This window comes from Felis catus, chromosome B2 (assembly GCF_018350175.1).
Source record: "Felis catus isolate Fca126 chromosome B2, F.catus_Fca126_mat1.0, whole genome shotgun sequence".
NCBI lineage: Eukaryota > Metazoa > Chordata > Mammalia > Carnivora > Felidae > Felis > Felis catus.
Window position 1 is genome coordinate 61,918,161 of NC_058372.1, and position 27,851 is coordinate 61,946,011.

General features: G+C 36.2%; 1 protein-coding gene and 1 pseudogene across 4 annotated transcripts in view; both read left to right on the forward strand.

Annotated features, from left to right (window-relative positions):
• Positions 1-27,851, forward strand: part of ADGRB3 (adhesion G protein-coupled receptor B3) — a 728,500-nt gene that overhangs the window by 146,607 nt on the left and 554,042 nt on the right. The window lies entirely within an intron of this gene.
• LOC101084877 lies at positions 21,018-21,985 on the forward strand (annotated as a pseudogene).

The window sequence follows — 27,851 nt, forward strand, 5'->3', positions numbered from 1 at the left end:
TTTGATTGCATTTCCGAAATACAAAAAAAATATCCCTGCCTCCAAGTTCTGGCTGGAATGTAGAAATAATGTTTTTCCAAGTTATTTTCCTTTTCTGAATATCTCTATGGTTGGGTCGTGCAAGATAAATGTATGTTAGACAGCCAAAGTACAAACTCATAGTACCCCCCAGTGATAACCAGAATGATCAGTGATAAAAGGCACAGGAGCAAGGGGAAAATGTCTTTGGACACATGGAAAATGGTAGCAAGTGGCTGAAAAAGAAACTCAAGACTTTTTAATACTGGAAAATTGCTAATGGTACCAAAGTGAATAAGGAGCAGAATAAGGAATAGAGGTGAATTAATTGATCTCTTCAGGAGCTAAGAAAACCACTGAAGGTAAGAATGATATGCTAATATATATCTATGGAAGAGATTTTGAACCATCTCTTAAAGGTGTTTACAGCTGACTCCCAATGGAGAGGAGGTGATGATCCAGAAGCCTCGTGCAGAAATGTACACAGTCCGCTTGAAAAATTCTAAATCGAAAGCTGAAGCTAAATTTTGATTTAGCTGATGTCAGGAGCATGCTGAAAAATGCTCTCTTGATAAGCAAGGTAAAGCAAAATCATCCTGATCTAGTAAGCTAGCACATGCTTAAAGCGGTGAAGCAACAAAGCCTGTTGATGCCAGTTTCAGTAGTTACAAGGCTCCAAGTGTGAGTTTACCCATTCCTGTCTATGGAACTGGCCATTTAGCCCATCATGGCCATCACATCAGGCATCCTGAAGTAGATGCTATTTCATTAGCATCACTTACTGCCAGCAAATGACATAGTCTTGGAGCAGAGCCGAGCTACTGGCATGAGAGTTGTGCTAGTGATTCTGGGCTGGATTTCCCCAGGGAATGTGTGACAGCTACCTAGTCTAGTGTTTGGTGAGAGGTGCTATGAGAGACAGATGGAAAAGCTTCATATTCCACATGTTGTTGGGCAAAACTAGGTCTTCTTCAATCCCTTTATTACTACAGAAAGACAATTCCTTGTAGCTTGTTCATGCATGTGCATGCATTCTAACTTAATTCTACCAGCAATGCCTCGTCATGCCCACTTTCCAAATGAAAAACTTGAGGCAATTTGCAGCTATGAAGCAGAGGTATATTTAGAATACTAACCACATGCAGATAGTGACTGTATCCACAGACTTGAACACGTTCTATGTTTTGTGGGTTTGTTTTCAACTCTTGCAGTGTCACGTAGCAGAGCTTAGGTTAGTCATCAAAATATTTTTAATTCAGGCAGTTTCAATTGTTTGCTTTTTTATTTTTGCAGAACAGTTGTGATGAGTTTGTACAAAACACCTACATTTCATTTCTTACTAACCCAACCTGCATATTTATCAGTTTTTCCCATTGCAGAAAATACCAGAATTACATACTTCTATATCCAAAATACTACCAACCACCTCCCCCCCTTTTTTTCCGTCCTGATGCGGGACTGCCATCTGGTGGAACAGGAAGGCACTTCTGGTTTGGACCTAACCAAAATTGTATAATCATGGTTTCTCTTTTAGGTTTCCAACGATTCAGCATAGCAAATGGGAACCCTGATTCTGGTCTCAAATGGAAATAAGGTTACAGTGAAGAAAGGAGGCAATGATGATTATTACAGCAGCTGAAAGTCTCAGAGCTACACTGATTATAATGGGTAGTGAATTAGCAAGAAGAGATTACTCAATTTTATTAGTCAAGATTTAACAAAAAACGTGTGTGTGTATTTACAATGTATACATATACATGCATTTTAAATACATATACATCATGTGTACATGTATGTGTGTGTGTATGTGTGTGTGTATGTGTTTGTATCAGACAAGGTAAGGAAAAAAATTGCAACAGAAACAAAGTGGCCCTAAAAGTTAGAACAGAGATGGTAGAGCCACCTTTCTCCCCTTACATTCCCCAAAATATGTACACCTCATGTTCATTCTCTAGAGCCCCTAACAGGGTCACAGACTGCAGATGAGACACTGCCTGGGCGATATTGGGTCTCTGAAGATCTAGAAGATTCAGTGATTGCTGTGCTGCAGCTCTATTACTCTTAGGGATAATGTCTTCTTTGCAGAAGACTTACTCTGACCAACCATGAAATACTGCTGGAGGAAATATTTATCGATATTTGACATACTGTTCTTGAAGTAAAATTAGTGTGAATTATCAGTGGGAAGAAAGCAGAGTTGGTGCCCAGGTATTTTTCTGAATAATATGTCTACCTCTGTCTTCCTAGTTTTCAGGAAGAGGGCTTCTCATGTGCCAAAAGCTGTGCCAAATTCATCTAAGCTCATCACAGACATTAAAAATAACTTACTTTATTTTTTATATGAGGCACAGAGAGGCTAAGAACTTCCTCAGTCAGACAGCATTCATTTATGTCACAGATGGTGCTTTCCCCACAACTCTTTACATATGAAGGAGGAAATAAGAGGGAGAGTCTACTGACTTTTTACTTTCCCGACTTCTTATTCTGTGCCTGTGACAGAAGTAACATTTTTGAAGGAGATAAAGTCCCAGGGTAGACACTTTCCTAGCCTAGAGAGCAGTTTTCTTTTGCGTATGTTTGCTTCTTTGAAAAGAATGTCTTTGAAGTTGACAAATTCTGTTGTCTGAAAGAAAAGAATGTATGCATGTTTTTCATCTGGAGGAAAGTCGAAATGGTTGTGTGAAATTACATAACTAGACTCACTGTTAGAGCTGGGGTTGAGGTATCATCCTGAATAACTGCAGGGATCCCTAGACTCAGGGTGGAATCCATCCCTACGATATATGCAAGTCCGTTCTCAAACATCTGCAGAATTAAGAATGGGACTATTCTCTTTGTCCAGATGTTTCTTCTGTTCGTACTACTCAAACTATACACATAAACCTAGAGGTAAATATCATGAGGAACCGATCAGAGCCTCTTGTTTGACTGATAGGTATATGGTCTGTTTGTCATTTTGAAAAGTGAGCTGTGGAGGATTTAGTGACTTGTTGTCCTTGGATGTTCCTGGGGGATGACTGAACCTCAAGCAGAGGAGTTTAAATTACTTGAAACCCGTGGACAAGTGAAAGATGGATCAGAAAAGAGGATAGAACATCACCCGAATGATAAAAGACATCAGAAGGAAAATATGACAACATATTCAATGCATAATGGCTTGACAGTCCATGTTTGTGGAGTGATTTAAAAAATGCATAAGTGTATTAGTTATATAGCAGAGTAAGAACTGCATTTCTAATTTCATGCAAAAAGTTATTTTAAGGCTTCAAATTTTGCACTTCAACTTTTTAATGGATTTTTTTCTGCTGTATTATACATCCTCTTGACATTCTAAGCACAGTATTTTTTAAAATTATTTTGAAATAGTTTTGGATTCACAAGAAGTTGCAAAAATAGTACAGAAGAGTTCCTAGCTTCCCCCAATGATAAAATCTTATATAACCAGAATACATTATCAAAACAAGGAAAGTGACTTGGTTCACTACTAATTACAGACCTTGTTTGGATTTCACCATTAAGCAGTTTCTTCCAAAACGGTATTTAACATGTCTTAGGTTTTACTTGCGGTATTGATTAATTATTTTATTGTGATTAATAATTTTGTCTTAATTATCTTATTAATTTATTTAATATCAGATAGCTGCTCTGTAATATGTATTCAGAATTCAAAAATTTACTTGAAAGTTGGAATTCTTAAGCAAAACCTTGCTATCTGCATTTGTATTTTGCTTTTGTTTTTATTTGCATTGTTCTCAAGTAAATGGGTAATATGACCTGCCATTGCATGAATTCTTGTGGAGTTTAATATGGTTGCTCATCTGCAAAGTTAAGACTTGCAGCAAAGTCTCAGGTAGCTGTCATCCAAGTGGTTCCTTGTCTGCAGTAAAAGCATAATTTTCACTGTTTCTATCAGTATCTTCTGACTTATGAGCTTATAAATTTCTGCTCTGCCAAACTCAGTTATCTTTTAGACTTTGTCCTTCTCTTTATTCAACCATGTAAGTTACAGGCATGGTGTCACTGGAAGACATGGGTATCGCTTAGAACATCACTATTATAGATCAGTGAAATTAAGTTGTTCCTTTTCAATTGAAAATATTAAGAGCAAAATGTTATATTTGTGCAACATTTTATAGTTTCAAAATACTGACATGTCCATTATTTTCCTTGATCCCATGCATCAACCCTATGAAATAGGCAGGGTTTTTTATCTCCTCTTAAACTTTGTGGGTCACGAGAACTAAAGATCAGATGCAAAAAAAAAAAAAAAAAAAAAAAAGCGCGCGCGAGAGAGAAAATCCTGGATTTAGCCAGGAAGACGTATTTGTGCCAGATAAATCAATAGAAGGAATTTAATATGGTCATTAGGATTAGATAGAACAGCTGAATGAACAAGTAGAGGAAAGTGAAGCAATCCTAAGGTTAATAATCCCCACATGCTGTCTCCATGCCTAAAGCTGGAGGGACAGAGAAGAGGCGCTGTTGCTGAATCCTAGGAAACAGTGGCACCTTGTTAGACCAGTGCCACCCATTGGCCAAACTTCACTGGAAGCATAATGGCAAGGAAGCCAGGGAAACAGTTTTACACCCACAGGTGTTACAAGCAACAGAAGAAAGGTGTCAGGAATTTATCTGAGAGCCAGTGTATTAAATAGTGTTGTGCTGGGCATACTCATTTTTAATAGAAATACTACGTGATGGCACGTTGCTGAGCACAAAGGATAAAGATGAAATGGACTGTATCTCTGCTGTGAAGAAATTTTTGGTTTTATAAGGGAAGACCTTCATGTAAACAATGACCACTATCATTGTTACTGCTGCTAACTCTCATATTTGCTACCATGTAACATTTATTGAGTACTACTTCTATGCCAGGAACTCAATTATTTCAGAATAGTTTCTCATTTAACTCTTTGAATTCAGCTTATTATCACTCCCATTTTACAGATAATAAAATTGAGACTTTAAGAGGTCAAGGGTCACAAGGCCGAATAGCCAAGAGTCTGATACAGACTTTCCAACTCTAAAATCCATGCTCCTTCCCCTGCTCTATGTTGCTTCCTTAGGTATAACAAGTGTTCAAAGTTCTAGGATTACTTCTATATCTAGGACATAGTGTAAGTACAAAAGAAGAAGTGACCAATTTGCCCAGGGGGCAGAGGAGACTTAGAAGAGACTATACACTCAAACGAACTTGCGGTAAGAGTGAGGGTTCTTCAGGTGAACCAAAAGGCGATCACAGAGTAGAGCACAGCAGCAGTATCAATACTGTATAACGTTTTCTAAGAGTCTGGTAAATATGGCTACAGGCAGGTAGTATAGAATTATTAGTGCATAGTTTGAGAGGAGGAATTATGAAAAGAGAACAGTCAAGGGAAATAAGAATCATGGCAGGAGACTTGTCATACTCTGGAGACACTTCATACAAAAGAAAGTGAGCAATTGTTGATGATTGTGTGGTGGGAGAGTCCTAGCCGGTTTTACTATAGGAATACTACCCTGCCTACAGAGTTAGATGGCTACTATGATATGTTTGCATAGCACACGGTCACTGTTTAGGACACTGAGTGAATATTAGGAGGATGCCCTAAAAAAATGAACTTGAGTTGAAATGTTATCCCAATAAAGTAGAAGTGCCACCAGCTCCATCCAACCACTTAGCATTTTTTCTCAACTTCTCAATTATTGAAAATCGATGTTCTGGAAAGAGGTTGGTGATATCTGAGCAGACTTCAGCTATAAATGCTTCATTGGGCCCTTTATTAATTTACTTTAAAATTAAAGGCATCTGAATAAATGTAGTTACATAGCTTTACACTTTACCATAAAACTTTCCCATATATTTTCTCATATAATCCTCAAATCATTGTATGAGTCTAGTAGCATAGCTGTATTTGCTACAATTTGAAGATTATGGAAGTGAAGAGCAGCAAGGTGAAACTTTTGCCACAGATCTACTAAATAGCAGAGCCAAGACCATCAACTGCCCTATTTGTTCAACCCAGTGTTACTTTTGCATATTTTCATGGTTTTCTTGGTAAGTCAAATTATCTCTTGTTACTCTGTCACAGTTATGCTATGTCTATATTTAAAGGAATTAAACTACCTTATAACACCCCCCAATTTTTCTGTATATTGTGTTTTCCTTTCATATCCACATACCATTTATTATTTCTCAGTAATAGACTTTGTGATAGATTTAATTTTTTTTCCACTGGCAATAGTCTACCTCTCAGAAATGTCACCTGTCAAGTATATCAATTCCTTCAGTAAACAGAAAGCTATTTAATACTTTTATATGAGCTTTAAACTTAGCTTCACCTGGTTTTCCATTATGTTGCAAGGTGCTTTAGAGGTAGAAATGCACTTTTGGTCTGCTCACTAACAGGTGAAAAATTATTTTCCTGCCTTCTTCGATTTTACTTTCTTGTCAGCACTCACTTGAGTTATACATCATCTGCATTAAATGGGGCTGGCTTTGTCTCAACAGCGCAGAAAGAATTCTTAATATTGGAATAGTCCATGTCCTTTTCTTGTTCTCTTTTCCTTCACAGAGTTTAGTAGTGTTCATTTTATTCACTTGAATGTCAACATTCTCTAGGTTACTGTCATGTTTTGTAATTAAAGCAGTCTAGATGGATGGAGTTGAGTAGAGAAGTGGCTGAATTTAATTATGGTTAATAAGCATATGACAAGGGGATGAAATACCATCTGATTCTCATAGAGCTTCATCACCACTGTTTATTTAATAAAAAATTTAGTATTGAAGATGGGGGTGGGGGAGAGGGGAAAATGGGTGATGGGTACTGAGGAGGGCACTTGTTGGGATGAGCACTGGGTGTTGTGTGTAAGCGATGAACCACGTGAATCTACCCCCAAAACCAAGAGCACACTGCAATGCACTGTATTTTAGCCAGTTTGATAATAAATTATATTAAAAAAAGAACTTATATTCGAAATTGCCTTGCACCTGATAAAAGAAAAAAACAGAAATCCTTAAATGACAATGTAGTTTCATTAGTATTATCTTCTAACTTGTCAATAGGCTTATTTCAGAGGAAAGAGTTAAAATTGTCAGTATCATGATTCTAAAATGAATATTCATTTATGTCTTTCCACACTGTGGTCAGTGCATGTATATACAGTGATTCATGAATGTGCAGGTATGAATAGAAAATGTTGCTTTAAAAAGAGTAAAGGGATTATGAATATATGTGTGTGTATGAAATACAAATACATGCCATATTAGTATGATGAATATGGACAATACAAAATGTTAAAGAAGTTAGTTGATGATGATTTTTCTTTCTTTTTTTCCTCCTTTGGTTGCTTTAGTTTCTATGGAAATTGACTATTTCAGAAAATTCAGTTTCCTACTGGGAAAAATTGAATGCTGGGCAGTGTACAGACACTGCAGATTCTCAAGTTAGAAGATTTGGGCTTTACATCTAGCTCTGCGATTAGCTAGCTAGCTGGTTTTGAATGAGGAAACTTTGCCTCATTGTCCACATGTGTAAGACTGTGATCATGTCTTCCCAATCTGAAGTGGTTTCTCGAAGATAAATTAAAATATAGCCCAAAAGAGGTTTCATTGAACAAGGTAAAAATATTATTCAAATTATGTGTTGGAAATGATTCTTTTATGTTTAAATCAGGCAAATTAGAAGTCAGTTAAATGTGACAATATACCTTTGTAGCCAAGCCAAGAATATTAACATTATGTTCATGAACAAATTTGTGTGATGGTTTGGAAGGCCCAGAAGGACAAGTTCTAGGAATGAAATCAGAGTCCATACTCTGAAAGATCAAAGCGGGTTTGGACAAGTGGTCAACAAGAGCAGGATTAGTATAACCAGAGAAATAATCTTTGTAAAGAAAGAATTTGGGGGGCGCCTGGGTGGCGCAGTCGGTTAAGCGTCCGACTTCAGCCAGGTCACGATCTCGCGATCCGTGAGTTTGAGCCCCGCGTCAGGCTCTGGGCTGATGGCTTGGAGCCTGTTTCCGATTCTGTGTCTCCCTCTCTCTCTGCCCCTCCCCCGTTCATGCTCTGTCTCTCTCTGTCCCAAAAATAAATAAAAACGTTGAAAAAAAAATTTAAAAAAAAAAAAAAAGAAAAAAAAAAGAAAAAAAAAGAAAGAATTTGGTAAAAAGAGGAATATTGCTTTCCTCCCTTTATCACCTCTAGGCCGTAGAATCTTGGCTAGAAGTGTTATATAAGGTGTTCCAGGGGCGCCTGGGTGGCTCAGTCGGTTAAGCGTCCGACTTAGGCTCGGGTCATGATCTCGTGTTTCATGAGTTCAAGCCCTGCATCGGGCTCTGTGCTGACAGCTCAAAGCCTGGAGCCTGCTTCGGATTCTGTGTCTCCCCCCTCTCTCTGTCCCTCCCCTGCTTGGGCTCTCTCTGTCTCTCAAAAAAAGAATAAATGTTAAAAAAAATTTTTTTTAAAGTGTTCCTGAATCAGGTGTTTCTAAAGATTATTTTACAAAAAAATATTTTAAATGTCTGTGTAATGGTGAAAGTGATCGACTTCATGCCAGTCTCAGTAATTGATGCGGGAGTACAGCTTATTGTTTGTGAACCTGTGTGTGTCTTCCTCTCTGAGGAGATAGCACAGAGTAACCTATGAGCAGGAGAGATGAATTCTGGTTCATTGAGTATCCTTACCAGTGACTAGCAGTGCTCCTGTCCTGAAAACTAGAATGCCCAGTCTTGTTTCAGGGCTCTTATTGCTAAGTTATGGGAGGTGTCTAGCTTCTTTTTAAGTGGTCTTTAAATTCTGAGTGAGGCCTTGCTTTTCTTTCCCTGTGATCCAAAGTGACGGTTGCCCTGTGGTTCTACAGCCCTCCATCTCTGTGACCTGAATTGTGTCACGTCTGTGTCTGTGCTGTCCTGGCAGCTTTATTTGCTCTGCACAATCAACGTTTCCTCTCACTGTCAAGAGCCCTGGCATTTTAAACCCCTTTTGGCAGAAGCAGTTTAAGCTTGGAAACTGCACTGTAAATATATCTCTTGTTGGGCAGAAACAAGGATACTCTGATGATGCTATTTTCCATCAATAGTCACCAACAACCGCTCGCCCTTACTCCCACCCCTTACCCTTGCAGTAGCTCAGATGCAGCACTCCTTGCTCTCTGCTCTCCTTTTATGCATCCATGGCATTTAGGAGGACAGGTCAGATTTTCAAATGGTCCACACGAAGCTCCAAGACCACCAGTGTGGGGAGGAGAGAAACAAAAGTGAAAATACCTCCCTGTATAGTCCATTATAAGGGTCCCCACAGGCTCTCAGCTGAGGTTACCGCTGTCATCCTGTTCTAGTGTACTTCTTCCTCTCATCCTCTCCCTCTGTTTAGGCCCAGGACACCTCCAAAAAAGCCCTTTTTCTGATCTTAAAATGTTAATACAGGAATTTCGCATAGAATACCCTTACATTAATAACTAGGATACTTAGCACCCCAGATAGAAGTGTTTACATTTAGAAGCCTGAGAAAACACCTAGACTTACCCCATGTGTGTTAGACCTATATCACTGAAACGAGCCAACAAATTAATCCCTGCACAAATACAGTTCTTTACCTCCCCGAAGCACATTTCCAGCCATTTTAGATAGCTGCTTCTTTTCATTTATTCGTTTCTGTTCCCTCATTTCTTGTTATCAAGCATTCAGGATTATTTCTGCTGTTTTTTTTTCTATTTTCTTTAAAATATTTGGCTTAATGGTTCAGTTGAGGATCTTTAATAAGCCCAAGGCAAGACTTTATGGATACTTACTTATAACTAAGTAGAGGGAGACAGCACAGCTGTTTGTGCAATGGGTCTTATAGGCCTTTTTCATATCCTGGTAATATGCTGCTGAGGCACTCCACCCTTGTGGATTGATAGCTGGATTTTGATCTTTAAAATTTACTATATCTTTTGATTTGTTTGTGTGTGTGTCTGTGTGCACGCATGCACGCATTATATACAATATCTATAGCCATGGATTATCCCTTTATCTGCATAGCACAGTATGAATTACTTTCTTACCTCTATGCATGCATTTGTTCTTAGGGCATTCATAATTTTCTTCAAGGTTATACTCTGTCTTTTAAATTTTTAATTGGATAAAATTATCACCCTATTTACAAATTAGTTTATGTTAGGTACCATCTCATTCATCATTGATAATCCTTCCTATTTTAAATCTGGTAACTATGTACAGTTAGTGTTACTTAACCGCCCTACCATCCATGACAGAGTGAGCCTTTCCACTTCTGCTTTCTCAAGATGCATGTAAAGCTGTCTCATTAGGACTCTAAGTATTAAAAATTGCCTGTGCAATTTGGGACTTGTATGTGAGAAGCAGTATTTCAGCTTAAATATCTTGTTTCTTACTTTCTACAATATAACCAAACCAACATTGGGACTACTAGATGGTAAAATTGCTTATGTATATTAGCAAATTTTATGTATCCTTTAAATTTGGAAATGACTCAAAGCTATAGCCAAAGCATATGTGGCTATCAAAATATAATCCCTTAAGGGAGAGCCATGTGACGTTAACTTATCTTAATATTTTGATAATGTGTGTGCACATGTGTCTGTGTTATTTCATACTAATCCATAAATATAGATTAATAAAATATTAGATTTATTAAAGCTGTGGAATCAGTTTGAAATGCAAGCCAATTCATTTTATTCTTCTATAAAACGAGATGCAATGCAGGGAAGAAATTTATGCTGTGGTAATAGCTGCAGCATATTGAGCTCATATCATGTATCATTTTATATGTTCATCTACTTAATATTCACAACAACCCTATAAAGCAAGCACTATTATTATTTTCACTTTACATATAAGGTGAGGCCTGAAGAAATGAAGTAGTTTACTCAAGATGTGGCAATTAGCATGTCTACAAGCTGGTGGTCTATTTTGGTGGCTTTATTTCCTTTGTAGTTTTGAAGGACGTAAGTACTACAGTGATGCACCATATCCCTGTTAGGAATGCAACTCAGTAAGAGGCTGAACCAAGGATTGGAAGCTCTTCTCCAACCATTAATCCTCTCTGAGAGGTCTGTGTGCAGAAAGGATCACAAAGGTATTGGAGTTCTGTCGCTTAAATCCGGCTTGATTTTGTCCTCTATATGTCTGTTAACTGTGCTTAGATAATTTAAAAATTTTAATATTGGGCACTATTGGAGTCCTAAGATAGCAGAATATCATATTTCCTCCTTCAATTCACATGGATCAACAAGACTGTTCATGATTTCCTAGGAAGTTCTATGAATTTTTTTAATAAAATCTGTTATTCCTTTTTCTTATATTTATTTATTTTGAGAAAAAGAGAGAGAGAGAGAGCAAGCAGGGGAGGGTTGGGGTAGGGAGAGAAAGGGAGAGGGAGAGACAGAGAGAGAGAGAGAGAAAGAAACCCAAGCAGGCTCCTCACCATCAGCACAGAGTCAGATGTGCCACTTAAACTAATGACTTGAGCCAAAAGTTAGACACTCAACCAACTGAGCCACCCAAGTGCCCCTAAATTCTGTTATTCTTAATTATTTTTGCTAATTTTGAGAATATGTAATTTATTGACTAAAGCCATAGGTACATAAGTGGAGCCCAGTAATGAGAATTTTTGGTAATATGTCCATGAAAGTGAAAGGGAATGCACGTATAGTATTTAAAACTCCAGGCCCCCTGAACTGTCAGGTGTGTTCAGTGATATCATCTATTAGCTGTTCTTTCATGCATATGCCATTGGAAACTCGTCACTTTAACAATCACAGATCTTAAGTCCTGTAATCAGCCAATGGCATTTCAAAAGAAGACAGATGAAAATAGGAAGTTAAAGTTATCTTTTATAAACTATGGGGAAATTATCGTAGAGAGAAAAATATATATCTTGAAATAAAGTATATAGTATAGAAAAGCACAGAGGTCCAAAACAAAGAAGATATTTTCTTTCCAAACAAAGATTGGTAAGACACACAAGAAGCTAAAAGTTGCTATGAAAAACAGGAGCAATTATATATGTCTTCTTAAAATAATCAGATGCAAAGATACAGTGATAAAAATGCAAATCGTAAAATACTCTTAGCCGGCTAGAGGTCAAATCAATGTTTTTCCTCAAATCAAAACATCAGAATTTTTCCTCAGTCAAGTTTTAATTTTTAAAGGTTGAATATTTATGGGGAATCTAAAAGCTGAAATTATTACAAGTCCTTGGAAAAAGGTTAAGATTTAAGTATTAGGTAAACATGAAATGTTCATGAATGAACTTGAAGGTGTCCATGAACACCTTGAATTAAAATGCAAAGCATTCTGAAGGGAAATTTTTCATCAAATTTCCAACAGAGTCCAAAAATTCTTAATGATTATTTTCATAGAGCAGTATTTTTCTTTGTCTTTTCGTTTTTAAAAACCTATCCATGAACTAGACAGGCTCATAGGCTTTATACTTAATGTGTGTTAATGGCTTTATATAAAGTCATAGGATGTTAGATTCATAGAATTTCAGGCTCCGTCCTCATGAATCTCTTCCGGTTTTGCTGCCAAGTAAATGATAAGCCTGTGCTTAAGAATCACTGGTGTGAAAGTGTAAAGAGAAGCTTTGGAGCCAAGGAGATTTGAGTTCAAAGCTTCCTCTGCTACTTGGTCAGGTTTCATAAGCTTCTTGAATCTTACTGTTCTTCACTTGTAATAATGATAATTATATATCATAGGGTTGTAGTGGATTAAATGATGAAATACATATATATATATGTATATGTATATATGATATACATGACATATACATGTCATATACCATTTGGCATCTAGGTAGAACTCCCTGTTAGTCCAAGATATTTTATTCTGTGTTTTACCACCTATTAGAATATTCTTCTATATACTATATTATCGAATAGAATCTGTCTAGATATCATTTTCCTTCAGTTTTTTTGAAGGCTTGTATTCATACAAATCTAAACCCTATTTTGCCTGACAACACCTCCATTCTTTGTATTCTCATTATCTTTGCCATTCTTTTGAGAATTATTCATCTGTTTTATACCAGAGTGTCTATAGTCATTCTGCTGCTAGCCTTTCCAAGTGAATTCTGAGAATTTCCTATTTTGTCTGAAAGTTTTGGTTAAGCACTTGCTGAATGCAGATATTCTGGGAATATGTTTGGCCCATCTTTGAGGTTCACTGCTTAGGACGCAGGTTGTCTTGGTGACAGTTCTACTATTGGGACACAAATTCAGGAAACTGAAATGAAATGTTTGCTTCTGTAACTTCTGATACAATCAGTCCAGGGAATGCCTTTGCCCATTCATAACAATTTAAGCACAATTCTTTCTGTAAGTGAAATAAAATAGGGTGAGTTGCCAGAAACTAGGGTGAGATTTCTTAGGTACCTATTTGTAGGTAGCCTCTGTAGAGGAAAAATAGTTAGAAGAAAAAGAAAAAAAAATATGTAATACTGTATCTGTGCTATATATCCTGCTTTGTAAAATTAAGAGAAGAGAATCTCACAGGTGATGATAGAAGCTGTTTGAAAAATATTTCCAGAGACATAAAGAATATCTGTTTCCCTAATTTCCTTAGGGTTTGTTTGGGAGAAAACATTCTATGACTGGAATGTCTACTTCTCTTTACCTCAAGGCCTATCTAGCAGCTGAAGTAAGCCAGCATGTACAAATGAATGAGCCATGAAGATATCCCTTATATTTATCGTTTCTGTACTTATCTCTTCTACACATCTGCATTAAGTGTCTAGTATCAGTCAAACATCATGATGGAAGCGTCTGGTACATAGAGGAGAAGAACCACATGACTCCTACTCTCTCACTGTCTAATAAGAGGAGACAGACATATGAACAAATAAGTTGTGGACAACAAATTGTGTGCAGAGATGTTCAGTGCTTCCTGAGGCTATAACGGAAAGCTTTCTAGGAGTCTTATCAGGTGAAGAGCCGGGCCAGAGTAGGACATTTCAAGCACAAAAAGCTATACTTACAGAATTGAAGAGAGGTACCTGCACACACTGACACCTATAAGCCATCAGCTCCCACTGGAGAGTAGGGCTCTTGGTCCTTAGGAGTCATTTCCCCATTTTACAGAAGTGAGAATGGAGGTTCAAAATAGTTAAGGGCTTGTCGTAGAGGCTCCTATTTAATAAACTAAAACACTGACCTGGGCTGAAGGCTTCCTGCTCCTGATCTACCAAATGCTTCTGCTTGCTTTGGCTATATAAAGACAAGGAATCCTTCCTTTCATCAAGACCTGCTCCTGAGATTTGTATTTGAGTTTTCCTTCATTCATTTATGCTTTCACCTCTGTTGGACAGTAAACATTAAACAGGGAAGTTGAGGGGCGCCTGGGTGGCTCAGTTGGTTAAGCATCTGACTTTGGCTTAGGTCATGATCTTGTGGTTTGTGAATTCGAGCCCTGTGTCGGGCTCTGTGCTGACAGTTCAGAGCCTGGAGCCTGCTTTGGATTCTGTGTCTCCCTCTCTCTGCTCCTCCCCACTCGTGCTCTGTCTCCCTCTCTCTCAAGAATAAACATCAAATTATTTTTAAAACAAGGAAACTGAAAGCAAATATATTTGCTTCCTTAGTAAATCACATAAAATCATTTCAGGTTGACTGGTTCTAACTAGTCACCAATGAGTATACCTATGTGCCTTTTCTATTCTTACCATGCTTTCCTTTTTCCTACTTGTACTTTCTTATTGTGATGTTCCCATTGTTCTGATTTCTAGTGTGAAGCAATTCTCTACAAGATGCACTTTAAAGTTAAAGAACATCTTCCTGTTATGCCCTCCTCAGTGACAGACTTACTTTGCAAGTCAAGGGATGGGAGGTTTAAATAAAATTTAAAATAAACTCGTTAAAATGGATGGTTTATTGAAAAACAACTATACATAAGTTTATGGAAGTGTATTTTCGAGTTCAGCAAATATTCATGTATTCACAAGCCTTCTGTGCTTCAAGTCTGTTCTAGGTCTTCATCTAGAGGATTAGAAGATGAATAAAACATTGTGCTCACCTCTATAGGGTTCTCAGATTAGTAGGGGAGGCAAACATTTAAGGTAATGATTCGAACACTGAATACAGAATGCAATCATGGAAGCACATTTAAAATACAGAGATGGAACTGAAGAAAGAGCAACTCTGTCTAGAGACTAAGGATAAGTTTCCTGGAGAAACAAACCTCAAAATTGTATTTTAAAAGCTGCAGGGAGTTTTCTAGGAGGAACAAGATAGTGGGAATGGGATATTCAAAGTAGAAAGAATATTCTGTGCAAAGACGTTGATGGGTGAAAGCTTTAGACACCCACCTGATTGCTTAGATGTCCCTCTGGGCTGTGGGAAGGCTACAGAGGGGTTAGAGCTAGGAAGATAATTGAACAGACTCACATAATAGAAAAAAATGAATACTTTTTCATTTTAAAGAATATAGTGATGGTATAAAGGGAGGGGAAAGGAGTGCAAATTTAGGAAGGAAGACTAGTGAGGAAATTGTTACAGAATCCAAAAATAGGTGATAAAATATTAAAATAGAAACACACAAACTTAGTGCCATAGAGAATAGAGGAGAAAATTATTTAGGAGGGGGAATCTTACTAGAAACTAGTGGCTCATTGGATTTGAGTAGTAAGGAAGACAGGCCAAAATTACTTGTAGGTTTTGTGCCTTGGAGGAAGAATAAGAAGTGGTACCACCTACCAAGACAGGGAATATACTATTGTACAAAAATACGATATAATATAATAAATATGATATGATATGATACAATACAATATAATGTAATATTCAATTCCAGGTAGTCATAACATTTATAGAGAAAACTAAAGCAGAGAAGCAAATAAAGGGAGGTCTTACACTGACAATGCTATTTTAGATAAGATATCACCTCTGAGAAGATGATATTTAATTGGAGAAATGAATGAAGCAGACACCTGCACGAAGATCTAGAAGAACATTTTAAGCAGAGTGAACATTGACTACAAACACTGTGAAATAGAAATGGTTTTGGCATGGAATGGAGAGAGTCAAAGTGGGGAAGTGGGGTCAGAAATGAGTTTCAGAGATATAGGAAGTGACCTTGCAGTAGAGAAGAGTTTGGATTTTCGCCATTTGAAATGGAAATCCTGAAGAGTTTGACCATCAGAGTGACAAGCTCTGATTTGTATCTTTAAAAGGTCATCCTGGCTCCTGGGCATAGAGAATTAAATGCAAGAGGCAAGAGTAGATACAGAGAGACTAGTGAAAAAGGTACATCAGCACTGTGGGAGGGATATCACGGTGTCTTGGACTAGGGGGATGGTGAGAAATTGAGAAGTGTCTATTTTGATATATGGATATACGGATGGATTCAATTCAATGTGTGGAAAAAGAAGATCAAGGAGGAATACTAGATTTTTGGCCTGAGCGTTAAGGTGTGGGAAGAGCAAAGTTGTGGGGGAATATGGAGGAGGGAAAATTGAGTTCGTTTTTGGACATGTTTAGCTTGTGATGCCTTTTGGACATTTGGTTGGGTGGGTGGTTGCATATCTTCCTGTGGAGTTAGGAAAGAGTTCCAACTGTAGATAACATGGGAATCCTCAGCATACCTGCCATTGAGATCACCTAGATTAGAAGAGGACAGAGGATGAAAATGGGCAGAAAAGCATGAGCCTGGAGGCATAGTACATAATCAGGATCAGGAGGACACTAGCAAGGGGAGTGTGAAGAAACAGGGAGAGATTTGGGGAATCTTAGCCATGAATTTCAGTGATAAACATTTTAGCAGGAAGAGGGTATGGACCAACAATGTCAATTGCTATTGACATGTCAGAGAAGTTAAACACTGTTAATGCAGAGTTTTAAAAACTAACGTGATTCTTCCATTTTTTATTAAAGATTTTGTTTTTAATTTTTAGAGAGAGAAAGTGTGACCAGGGGACAAGGGCAGAAGGAGAAGGAGAGAGAATACTAGGCAGGCTCCATGCTTAGTGCAGAGTCTGATGTAGAGCTCAATCCCATGACTCTGGGATCATGACCTGAAACAAAATCAAGAGAGAGGCTCAACTGACTGAGCCACCCAGGTGCCCCGTCAGGGTTCCGTCTTTGTACTAGCTCAAAAATTCTGAGTTAAGACTAGCTTATATGAAATTATTGTACAAAAGGAAGAATATCATTACAGGTGCAAATAGCTGTCATGGGAGCATAAGAGGTATGTCTAAATGGGAGAAGGGAGAGGGAAGAATGTGCAGATGACTTTAGAGCCAGATGTGCCTTTGGCCAAGTAGGATTGCTTATATCCCACAAACTGTTTAATATAAATACTTTATTCTGAGACGGAAGCAAAAAGGATTGTGTGCTGCAGATGAGATCATAACCAAATTTAATTTCAGTTTTCCCTAGCTCCATTGGTCCATGTTTATAGACATAATTAATATATATAGCATTAATTTAATTATTTTTCTTGCTTGTTGCCCATGTGTATAATGGAAAAAACTTGGTCTGCTCCTCTGCCCTGTGTTATTTCCAGGAGTTCCCAGGGCCTGTGTTCATCGAATGTTCTGTTCTTAACAGAAATGTTTCTCTCCCCTGCTTAGTGTCATGCTTTATTCTTAGAGGCTGTAAGCATCACTCTCCTTCAGTTTGGGATTTCAAACAGATTTCAAAATCAGAAGAAAGAGTCTTTATCCTATCCCTTCCATTTTTGACCTCCCCAATAATTATTAACCAAGAGCACAGTGTTCACCCTTTCTTTGTTAAGCCGAAGAAGGATACTCACATGGAATACATAAATCCGCTCCTCTCCAGTCTGTCCCATTAGGTTGACAAATATGTCCAGACATGTCTGAACCACAGCAGAGGACACAGCCTATGATTAAGTTGGACCTTTTGACACATAGATTATGGGATTTACCAGAGATTGAAAGCACACAATAATGAAACAGATTTTAAAAAATGAAGAGTATTTTAGAGCCTCAGGCAAGGAAAGGAGATAATCCAACTCCTTTATTTCTTCCACTCGAAGAAATTGAAATCAAATAAATTTAACCGATACATCTAAGGACACAAAGCTCAATTTTGTAGAACTCAGACATGTACCCAAGTCTCCAAATCTCGGACTATTTTTCTTTCCAATAAAGTAAGACACGCAAACACACACACACACACACACACACACACACACACACACACAGACATACAGAAATGCCGTGGTAACTGAATATTGAATACGGTTTAAGTCCATTGAGTAGTTAGATTAATTTTACTATACTCTTGGAAACAAGAGGACTATTTGAGATGGGAAGCAAACATGGCAATGTGTGCATGTGTCATATTATGGATGCAGACAGAAAAGTAGGATGCTTGGTTAATTTCTCTTTGTGTTACAAATTGCAAATTGTATTCACTTGTAATGTGGTAGTTTTGACCACATATGCTTAGAGGATGGGGAACTCAGTAAGTGTTAACAAGGAATGTAACATCTTAATATTCAATTTCTGAATGTTCATGAATCTTGTGGAGAAAATCATAGTATAACAAAAAAGCTTATAGTGATGTGTATTTACTGAAACAACTGGTCAACTGAAATGAAAATCTCTAATTGAACTAATTATTTGATTAATGAACCAACTTACTCAGTTAAACCTATGGTTTGTGTAAAGTATGTTAGTTTTCAGAATTGGTGTTAATGGATGAGAATTAGATTTTCTAGGTAGATGGTTACATAAATACAGTCTCTATCAATCCAGTCTGGGTTTCACATTCCCACCACAGACTTTACCTTTTAAAATCTTCTGTTTAATTCAATCCCCTTATTAAAAGCCTTTTCCTTTATTTTCCAAAGAATGAATTTCAAGCTTCTTTATGTGGCAGTCAGGGTCCTCTCCATCTACCTCAATTTTGTCTCTCTAGTGCTATCTCTTATTCTCTTTTCTAGCCATAATCTTTTCCCCTTGTTTTTAATATTCTATCATATACCTTTTAGTGGACAACTGTCCCCAAATTATTTTGCCCATAAGTATGACAGACTTAATCACCTCTAGGCCTTTATGTTTATCTCCCTTATTGAAATGCCCTTGTCATCTTTCTTTACTCATTGAAATCCTATGACTTCTTCAAAGACACAGATCAAATGTCAACTTACCTGAGAATCCAGCAACTACGTATTGACTCCAATAGAGCTCATGGTCTCTGTATTCGTAGGACCTTCCAGGGTACTCAATTGTCCCTTTTCCTATCCAGAATGCCATAGTTCATTCATTCCCCAAAGCAGCCAACTCAAATCTCACTACTTTTTCCAACCCTTAAATGCTACTACTGTACTGCTCACTCAACTAACTCAATGAAACCAGCTGCTGGGTGTGAACTCTACCAGATTATATCCTTCAACCTCCAAATATATCCATATCCTCACTTCTCTCTCTCCCAAAAAGCAGTGTCACCTTCCAAATCTTACACCTGTGTTCTCAGTTGCTTTCCTTTCCTCACCTGGGATTTTGCCATATTTCTCTCTCATACCTTTGATATCCTCTTTTCCACTGTCTCCTTCCTGTCATCTTACACTTTGATTGTTTTGCTCTTGTTCATTTTAAACAACAGTGTTTTTCAATATTTCTGCCTCTCTTTCAAACAATTGCCACATGGCTCATTGTTTGTTTTTTATTTGATGAGCAAATGTATGAAAATGTTAGTTGATACACATGAATTTACTTTTGTTTATTCTTCAATTCCATGCATTCAAGTTTTAACTTCCATTGCACTACTGAGATGGTTCTGAAGTCCAAATAAATGTTCTTCATCTCCATTCTCAGTTTCTTCACTGTTCTCCAGTACCACTGAGTACTTGTTCTTTCGTGAAATATGACGTTTGGATTTAAGGGTATGGGTCTTCCAGTAATCTCTCCTATTTTTTTTTTTTTTTACTTTTTTTCCTTGTCTGTTAGGAGCTCAAGTTCTATTTGGACAGATCATACCCTTCATGAAATCATGTCAGTGGCTTTCCATTACATTCATAACAAACTTCATGGCCTGTCCCAGTCTTCATACAATATAACTTTAATATAACTTTTTTTAGCAGAGACACCAGAAGGCCTCCAAAATATCACATACATTCATACCTTCAGGCCTTGGATTATGCTGTTGCTTTCTGTCTAGAATGCTGTTCACACTTTTCAACTTGAGAAAGTCATGCATATCTTGGAAATCATCTCCCAAATGTCATTCCTACTGTGTCACTTGCTTCCTCTGATTATTACATGGGAAATTAGTAACTGCCTCTGTGTTGCCTTTAGGACTATTTATGTGCATTAAAGTTTTGCAGTAATAGTACGTCATATATTGAAAGTATTTTGAAAACTTTTTTCTGTTTTCCACTACACTATTTCCTCAATTAGGTTAGGGTCTACATTAATCTTTGCGCTCACTGTGCTTAGCACAGTGTAAGTGATCACTAAGTATTGATTTATCTGATGATAGTCTTTCCTTCATCAAAGCTGTTGGTGAGGGAAATTCTATAATATTCCTTCATATGACATTCATATCGAAGCAATTAATGAAATTGAATTAAAAATAGTTTCTCTGCAATTTAAATGGTGATTTGCAGTAATTAGGGGGAATTATTTATTATCATAATTATTACAACAAAATTAAATATTTTAAATCAATATTTTAAAGTACAATATTTCTCAATGTTTATTTTGCATGTTAGATCATTTCCAATTCAATTAGTACTAACTGTAGCTCTTGTTTTTTCATCTTTAATAATTTTTAATCCTTGACTTTTCTCTGATTTCTCATTCTGTTTTAGTGGGTAGACCATGATTCTGAAAAAGTGCCATCTTAAAATGAGTCTATACTCTGAATGCACACTCTACAAAATAAATGTGAACATTTTGTAAATTCTTCATCTCCCCAAAACATTGATCACTTATTTAATAGCTTGTTTCTTTTCTTGGTCTATTTTACTTTATTTATGTTATTGAACTCCATCCTGTTAACGAATGTAATTGAATGGTTAAGAAAGCCTCATATGGGCGCTGGAGGGAGGCCGAGATGGCTGATGAGATCGCCAAGGCTCACGTCACCTGGCCTGATGGTGACACGATCTTCTGGAAAGATCATTCGCAAGGAAATCCCAGGCAAAATCATTTTTGAAGATGACCAGTGTCTTGCTTTCCATGACATTTCCCCTCAAGCACCAACACATTTTCTGGTGATACCCAAGAAACATATATCCCAGATTTCTGTAGCAGAAGATGATGATGAAAGTCTTCTTGGACATGTAATGATTGTTGGCAAAAAATGTGCTGCTGATCTGGGCCTAAAGAAGGGTTATCAAATGGTGATGAATGAAGGTTCAGAAGGGGGACAGTCTGTCTATCATGTTCATCTCCATGTTCTTGGAGGTTGGCAGATGAATTGGCCTCCTGGTTAAGCATGTTTTAGGGATAATTTTCCCTTCTCTAGGCAATGGTCAATATTTGCAAGTTCCAATGTGTTAAATAGTATATTTGTTTTTACCTGTGTATGGAGAGATTGAGGGAATAATTTTAAAAGCCCATACATAATAAAAGATAATGTTGCATGGTTAAGAAAGAAAGAAAGAAAGAAAGAAAGAAAGAAAGAAAGAAAGAAAACCTCACATGGAGCAAATTCCATCTTATTTTACACTAACCCATGAAAGAACTTCCCCTTCCACAAGGGATATTCCGGAATTCTCATTCACTGAAGGCCTTGAGACCAGAAATAAAAGTTCATATTATCTGTGGCCATTGAACTATCGGGGGGTGGGGGGAGGGGGTGTTTGGAGCCCATCTTCACCAACCAGATCATACTGTTTAGTTGGCAGGGACTGTCTTATGTGACTGAATAAGGAACTTCTGTGCCAGATCTTACCACAGTGCCTGTATATCACAGATGTTTGTAAATGAAGGAATGATGGCCATGGGGTTTATTTTCCACACTTAAACTCATATTCCCTGTGTAGTTTTAGGATTCTTTTCTCTTTTCTCTCTCTCTCTCTTTTTTTTTTTTTATTTATTTATTTTGAGAGAGAAAGAGAGCATAAGCAGGGAGGGGAAGAAAGACGGGTCGGGGAGAGAGCCAAGCAGGCTCTGCACTGTCAGCATGGATCCCAACACGGGGCTTGAACTCACAAACTATGAGATCGTGACCTGAGCCGAAGTCAAGAGTGGGATGCTTAACCTACTGAGCCACCCAGGTGTCCCATGTAGGTTTAGGATTCTAAGAGTGTTTGCAAATTCCATGTTTATGATTGATACATTTAAGGTATTAAGGTTTAGATGAATTACTTTTTGATTCCTAGAATTTGCTTTTTTCCTTTTAAAAATATACAGACATCATGCCATTGTCTATAAGCAAATATAAATAAGACATCCAGCTGATTACACTTGTTAACTTTTAATCTAAAAAGTTAGGCTCATGTAGTCACAGCCCACATTCTACTTTTATAGTCAGTCAGGAACTTACCCATTTACCAGATGTTCAGAAATAAATAACTACTGAATGTGTGAACTCCAGGACAGGCTTTTCATATTTATAGATTATGATTTTGGATGTACATACCTGAGCTCATACTTTTTTTTTCAAACAACTTTATAATAGTATTAACATTTAAAATGTTAAAAAAAACCTCATAATTCTAGAATCTAGTACTTTTGGCATCAGTGTTCTATGTTCCATTCCAGATAACTTTTATAACACAAAGTTGGAATCTTAGCAGATATACAATTTTGTGTATTCACATATTGCCAAACAGAATTGTTTATGTTGCTAAAATATTTAAAATTTTTATTTTAATTGCAATTATTATAGTCTAGAGATTTGTTATTCTAACATTTACACAATACTCTCATTATTGTTTACTTACAAAATACTCATGTTTATTGTAGAGATATAAATCAACAAGCAGCCTGAAGTAAAAAAAGAAAAGTACTTACAATTCCATTTCCCAGAGACAATAACTGTTACTACATTAGAATATATCTTGAAAATTTTAAATATCTAGCTGTCTTCCTTTCTAACTATCTGTACAAACATGTGCATGTAAATCTGTTATGTGTATTTTTTAAATATGGCCATATAATACAAAATAAGAATATAAAAATTATAATCAGAAATTTTATAATAGTACATCTTGACCAATCTTCACATCTGTAAGTCAGAGTTATCTACATAATATTTGCTCTTTGGAATATATAATAGTTTTAAAGTAGTCCTCTGTTATTGCATTTTTATAATATATTTAATTCATTGCATAATATGGTGACCATCTATATCATTATGCAGTTGTCTTTGTAATTACTCAGAATAAACTTTTAAAATGATGTTAAATGTATGCTTATTTTTAATGCTTTGATATTTATTGACAGGAAACATCAAGAAAGGTTTATACAGAGTTCTATTCTAACATCAATGAGGCTAACACAAGTTAGCCTTTTTGACCATTTTTTAAAATAAAACACCATTTCAGGTGTTTAATTTAGTGATTGAACACTTACATACAACAGCCAGTGCTCATCACAAGTGCCCTCCTTAATACCCATCACCTATTTAACCCATCCCCCACCCAACTCCCCTCTGGTAACCATCAGTTTGTTCCCTGTACTTAAAGAATCTGTTTCTTGGTTTGCCTCTTTCTTTTTTCCCCTATGTTCATCTGTTTTGTTTCTTAAATTCCATACATGAGTGAAATCATATAGCATTTGTCTTTATATGACTTATTTGGCTTAACATAGTGCCCTCTAGATTCATCCATGTCATTGAAAATGGCAAGATTACATTCTTTACTATGACTGAGTAATATTGTATATTATAGATATAGATATTGATATAGATGATATAGATATAGATATATGTATGCCACATCTTCTTTATCCATTCATCAGTTGATGGACATTTGGTCTCTTCCTATAATTTGGCTATTGTAGATAATGCTGCTATAAACATTGGGATGCATGTGCCCCTTCTAATTAATATTTTTGTATCCTTTGGGTAAATACCTAGTAGTGCATTTGCTGGGTCATAGGGTAGTTCTATTTTAACTTTTTGAGGAACCTCCATACTGTTTTCCAGGGTGACTGCTCCAGTTTGCATTCTCACCAACAGTGCAAGAGAGTTCCCCTTTCTCCACATGCTCACCAACACCTCTTGTTTCTTGTGTTGTTGATTTTAGCATTTTGACAGGTATGAGATGATATCTCAATAGAAAAACTCTTTAGCTTGAGTTGATGAATTTGCTTAAACATGTTATAAAATACATCAAATAAAACTTACTTTTGGGTATAAACAATGAGATAATGGTTACATTGAAAATGTTTCTTTCATATCACATTGAAATAGTTATAAACTTGCCTTAGCCTGACGGTCAGTGATATATTCTGTTTGTCACTTGATCATAAATTTCAAAATAAAAATAGAGACAGTGTGATAATGATGCACAGGCAGCAGCATCCCCATTACCAGTATCTCATAGACAGAGTTCTTTCAGATTACAGCATTTAAAAATGTTTATGTAGATTTCACTTAAGTTCAGAAATCTGTGAAACATTAAGAAAATCAACTAGAGGTTTTTTTGTTTTGTTCTGTTTTTGTTTTTGTTTTATTCTAGGAGATACTCTGCCACTCTGTAACTGGAAACACTGAAATAGCTCAGTGGTTAAACTTGTCATTAGCTAATAGTTCAGTTGTGTGGACTGAGAGCTATGAAAACATTTATTAAGTATGCTACTTCCCATTTGCTTTTCCTTGACTTCAGTATCTAGTCACAATAACTTTTTTGTGCTTTTAAGAAAGCTCTAAAATATTTGTAAAATTAGTTCAATAAGAGTATTTCAAAGTCAGATGAATCTAATTTCCTTTTTATCCCTGCAAAAATAGAGCCAAATAAAATTAAATCAGGCTCCGTGGATTCCAGTATGGTAGTTTCTGACCTGACATTTAGTGGTGTCAAAAGGGAGAAGTGCCTGTTTTGGTGATATTATTCATCACCTTGTCAGCTGGATACAAAGTAAGGGATTTGGCTTCTAGTTCAGATAATGTCATTGGAACAGTTCTCTTGGTCCCACAGGCTTGTTACCCATATACACTGGTGAGAGAAAAATACCACACATTTCAAGACCTTTCATTTGCTACTTCTAACTAGCATATACATTTAAGATTTTTTCAATGCTAGTTCATTTTCAGTACGATGCAGATTGTATCTTTTTTATTCTCCAAATAGTCCTTATTTTGCATATAAGTACTAAATGCTATGAATGGATAAAATGGAATATCAAGTTAGACTTCAGCTGTAATAATTATATGTGTCATAGTATCTCTCAGCATGCATTGACATCCAAGAGATACTATACAAGATAACTCATATAAAGTACGTGCCATATTTATTCAATGGAGAATATCATCTGGAAGGAAGAGGAGAAAGGGAAGGATGTAACAGAGGAGATGAGAAGGAGACAAAGGAGAGAAAAAATATAAATGTTTAGTGAATAAAAGAAGGTCCTCACATAGGTAGCTGTTATCAGAGAATTAACTACAGCAGCATTTTTCCATGTGTGATGCAAAGACAACCTGGAATAAGTAACATTGTGTGCTTGCTAAAAGTTGAACTTCCCCTATGTTACTCCATACCTGCTAAGTCAGATTCCCTCGAGATGGGAAATCTGTATTTTTTATGAGCACCAGAAATGATCTTGTACCAATGATGTTTGAAATCTATTGAATTAAACTGTAAAGTTAATTGAAAATTCTGACCTGTGGCCTGATTGAAAAAATTGTACTGGCTTAGAAAACCTATTAATATATTATGGCTTGTAATTAAGCATTAAGAAGAGTATAGAACACAGAACACTCTAAGAAAATAAACTTTTTATGGGGAACACATTGGAAAGCAGAAGTTCCTAAGGATTTATTCACCCTGTTCTGTTCACTACTTTTGGAAAGTACATCCTTAAAACGCCAGCAACATAATTTTAGGATATGATGAATTTTTACTTACAGAGTGATTTTATTTCAAGAGAATCTACATGATGAGTGTAATTAATGTTTAAGTAACACAATAATTAAGCTGTATACGTATAGCCTCTCTCTGAATTACTGAAACATAAAAATTATTTTAAGAATTTGAATACCAACACTGTTTGCATGCCAACATATTTGCTATAAATCTTTTGTTGTTAAAACATATTTTGTTCAGGCAAATATTGTAAATACAATCCGAATAATAGATGATGGTGCTTGATCATTGTTAATAGTGATTTTCCTTAAATTAAAAAATACTTTTGGGGTCATATTTTAATTATGACTTCTGAGAGTATAATCCTATTTCTCTATTTATATAATTTAAATAAATTTTCTTACTTAAGGAAAGAAATTAACATAAAAAAGCAAGAGATGAATTCCCAGTCTCAAAGGTCAAATGCTAATTTTGGATATTCTTCATTAAAAAAAATATTACCAATATCAGTGTTGAAAATATTGATTATTAATGAAAAAACACATTTCCTATGGACCTCTTTTTGACAAGTACATTTTAATCTGTGTTAAAAACATATTAATCTCTGCCTCTTTTTCCCTCTAATGTTTGAAGTTGAATTGCAACACGAGGATATTATGCAAATCAAGACAATTCTTTTCAAAGCTTTGAAAATTTAATGTCAAAAAATACATATTTTAGCATATATTATTTAGTGAAAAGTTCATTTTTATTTTTTCTGCAAAAGTGCTCTAAGCCTTGGAGTAAGAGAATTTCGTGGGTCCCTGGTTATACCATATGTTTTAGAAGTTTTAGCTTCCTCATGGGTATCCAAGGATGTTAATATTTGACTGTTTTCTAGCATTGAATCAATTTCATTTTCATTCTGTTATTATAGTTATTATCTTATGTAGGAGCATAAATTGAAAATCATTCCAAAGATCAATGATCGACAACCATCTTACTTAAGCTGTGTTGGGAAACTGATTCCTGTGAGGAGTAAGACTGAAGTCTGGAAAAATCAGTTGATTTTCTCAGACACTTTGATTCAGAGAAAATCAAATGATTTTTCTAGACTTCAGCTTTCTCCTTTGAGAAGAAGTGGTCCAATTGGGGTAGAAGATTTTGAATGTTTTTGCAGGTGGCACAACATACACAAGGTGATAAGACAAAAATGTGTGGTGATGAGATAGACAATAATTAGATCACAATGAAATTAGGTGAATGGATATTAAGAAAGGATAATTAAGTAAATATTATGAAAAAGTCTAAATATGAAACATGCTTAGGACAGAAATAAAATAGGTAGAATGATAACAATAAAAAACAAAGGAATTATTAAAGTATCTTTAAAAGTATAAGGAAATAACGTCTCAGTCAGTTGTGTCCAACTCTTGATTTCGGCTCAGGTCATGATCCCAGGGTCATGGGACCAAGCCCCATGTTGGGCTCCAACGCCCATGTTGGGCTCTATGCTGAGCGTGAAACCTACTTAAGATTCTCTCTCTTTCTCTCTCTCTCTCTCTCTCTCTCTCCCTCCCTCCCTCCCTCCCTCCCTCCCTCTGCCCCTCTTCCCCACTTGTGCTCGCTCTCTCTCAAAAAAATAAATAAAAAGTATAAGGAAATAGACACTGGTAAAAGGATCAGATAAAAAAGAAAGAATAGTAGTACTTTCCACTAAACCTGTATGTGAGTAGTTAGAAAGCACATTAATAAAATGATATTTTAAAATGTGCTTTTTTAGCACATCTGCTTTAGGAATTTTAAGTATGTTTTGAAAATTGTTTAACAAAAATAACAATGTGACTTCATTTTGTAGTTTTTTACCCTTTTCTTTTTATGAGGACTATTTTAAATATAAAGATATCTTCCAAATTGAT